Here is a 3,018-nt window from a genome sequence, read left to right as displayed (position 1 = left end):
GAGAGATTTCAGAGAAGACTCCATTCACCCAAGCGGCTTTGCTGAGGTTTGGAGGAACAGCTCATCATGAATTCCTGACCTCTGTTGTCCTATGATGCCTATCTGTTTATAATAAATATGCTTCATTTAACTTGTGTCTGAATGCCCCATCTCTTAGAACTCAGGCAAGTTGAGAGCCAGCACAAGGAAGCTAAATCACAGTGTGATTGTTAAATCATTTGCTAGTTTTATTTTTAATTTAGGGGAAGTTCTTTTTTCCATGAAGCATAGAGGTCACACTGATTTTCATTCCATCAAAAGTCTACTAGGACTCCCTTTTTTCTACTTCTTGTAACATTTGTTAACTCTTGTTCACTTGTTTTCTTTTTTCTTTTTTTTTTTTTAGTTGTTGATAGGCCTTTATTTAATTTATTTATTTATATCTGGCGCTGAGAATTAAACCCAGTGCCTCACACATGTCAGACAGGTGTGCTACCACTGAGCCACAACCCCAGCCCTCTCATTGTGCTTTTGATATGCATTTCCCTGATAATAAAGATGTTGAGCACTTTTTTAATATATGTTGGACCTGTGATGTGGGAATTGTTTTTTTGTTTGTTTGTTTGTTTAGTTTGATTTGGGGAGTGTGTGTGTGTGTGTGTTAGATAGATTTTTAATCTTTTTATTTTTCTTTCGAGAAGTACCTATTTAGCTCCTTTCCCTTCCCCATTTTAGATCAGATTATTGGAATTTTTAGTATTGAGTTATATGAGTTCCTTATACATTTTGGATATTGACTGAATGCTAACTTTTTTTTTTTTTTTTTTTTTTTTTGCTATGCACAGGCGTCTTTGCTATAGTCTTCTTGTCTGTCGTAGCTTTTGTTACCCATACTTTGGGAGTAAAAGCCAAACAATTATTTCCAAGATCTATTTTTTTAAAAAAATCCCCATTTGACAGTTTCAAATGTTATGCTTAAGTCCTCAGTGTATTTTGAGTTGATTTGGTATATGTTGTTTGACAGGTGTCCAGTTTCACTTTTTGCTTATGAATATCCAGTTTCCCTAAACACTATTTATTGAAATGAATTGTTTTCCTATTATATGTTCTAGGTACCTCTGTTGAAGATCAATTCATCATTAATGTGTGAGTATACTGCTGGGTTCTCTATTCTGTACCATTGGTCTTTATACCTATTATTATACCAGAATAATACTGTTTTGATTACTACATGATTATAATCTTGTAACATGTATCTAGGAAATCAGGTTCTTTTTCATGGCCTAAGCAAAGTGACAGGGTTTATTAGAGTAATAGATTCTTGTCTTTAAATCTATTGGTATCATAAATTACATTTATTGATTTCTGTATGTTGAACCAACCTTACATCGCTGAGATGAAACTCACTAAGGCATGGTACACAATCTTTTAAAAAAATTTTTGTATGCAATTTGCCACTATTTTTTTTGAGGATTTTTGCTTTGAATGTTCATCAAGAACATTGGTATGAAGTTTTCATTCTTGGGGCTGGGGTTGTGGCTCACTGGTAGAGCCTAGCACGAGTGAGGCACTGGTTTTGATCTCCAGCACCACATAAACAGATTAAATAAACAAAATAAATAAATAAATAAAATAAACAAAATTAAGTTATTTTTAAAAAGTTTCATTTTTTGATGAGTCTTTGTCTGATATCGGTATCATTGTCATATTGGTTTCATAGGGTAGAGTTTGGAACAGCTTCATCCTATTCCATTTAATGGAATAATTTGAGGAAGATTGGTATTAAGTCTTTTTAAAGGTCTGCCACAATTTGACCCAGTTATCCCACTTCCTTGGTATATATTCAAAGAATTTAAAGTCAGCATACTATAGTAACCTAGCCACATCAATATTTATAGCAGCTCAATTCACAATAACTAAGCTATGGCACCAATCTAGGTGCCCTTCAATAAGTAAATAGATGAACACAATGTGGTGTATACACACAATGCAGTATTACTCAGCCATTAAGAAGAATGACTTTATGCATTTGCCAGCAAATGGACGGGTCTGGAGACTGTCATGCAAAGTGAAATAAACCAGTTCCCAAAAGCCAAATGTCAAATGTTTTATCATAGGGGACTAAGGGGTAGAATAGGAGTTCAGTAGATTAGACAATGGGGAATGGAGGGAGAGGAGGGGTGGGTAGGAAAAGGAAAGACAGTGGAGTAAATGTAACAAAATTTTTCCATGTACATTTATGAAAACAACACAGGGAATTCCACCATCATGTACATCCGTTAGAATGGGATGCTAACTAGAATAAGAGATATTCCATCTTGTATAATTTTGTCAAAATGGATTCTACTGTCATGTATAATTAAAAGGAGCCAGTAATTTAAAAATTAAAGAAAGACATAATAAAAAATTACTGTAATCGACTGAGTCTCTTGCCTTTGCAGAAGGAGATGTTAGTATTTTAAGCTGAGACAGAGCAAGAACAGAAATAGTAAGTTTTAAATTATACACAGAAACATACACACACGTATATAGTGGTTCCTTAGGTTCTTCCATTTTTGAATATGGTTTAACTTCAAAATAGATTTGAAATGCCTGCCAAATGAGTATATCATGTTGTTGTCGACATTACTAGCATGTCATATCTCCAGTGGTGTCAGCAGAGGCAAGCCAGACTGAGATTTTATTTAAACATAATAAAACATCAGGCATCAATGCCCACATTAAGCACTCTTACTCATTGCCGACAGGAAATAAACTAATCATAGATAAAATGAGAACACATACTAATTGATTTCATCTTTCCTGAGGATTTTCAATAAAATGGATGCTGTCCTGAAATCATGACATCATTTGGGCTCTTTGCTGAATCATCCTTTTCTGCAGATCTACCACATTGCCTAACAGATGTAGGAATCCAACAGTTTTCTGTTGTATGTGGAATACCAAGAAACATTTAAGGACATAGACATAATCTTTGAAAAAAATAAATGTTGTGTATTATTTGCCAGAAATTTAAGTATTATTTAATGTATTCAACTG

This window comes from Callospermophilus lateralis, chromosome 8, assembly GCF_048772815.1.
Source record: "Callospermophilus lateralis isolate mCalLat2 chromosome 8, mCalLat2.hap1, whole genome shotgun sequence".
In the NCBI taxonomy this organism is placed as follows: Eukaryota; Metazoa; Chordata; class Mammalia; order Rodentia; family Sciuridae; genus Callospermophilus; species Callospermophilus lateralis.
This window is presented reverse-complemented; position numbering follows the sequence as displayed.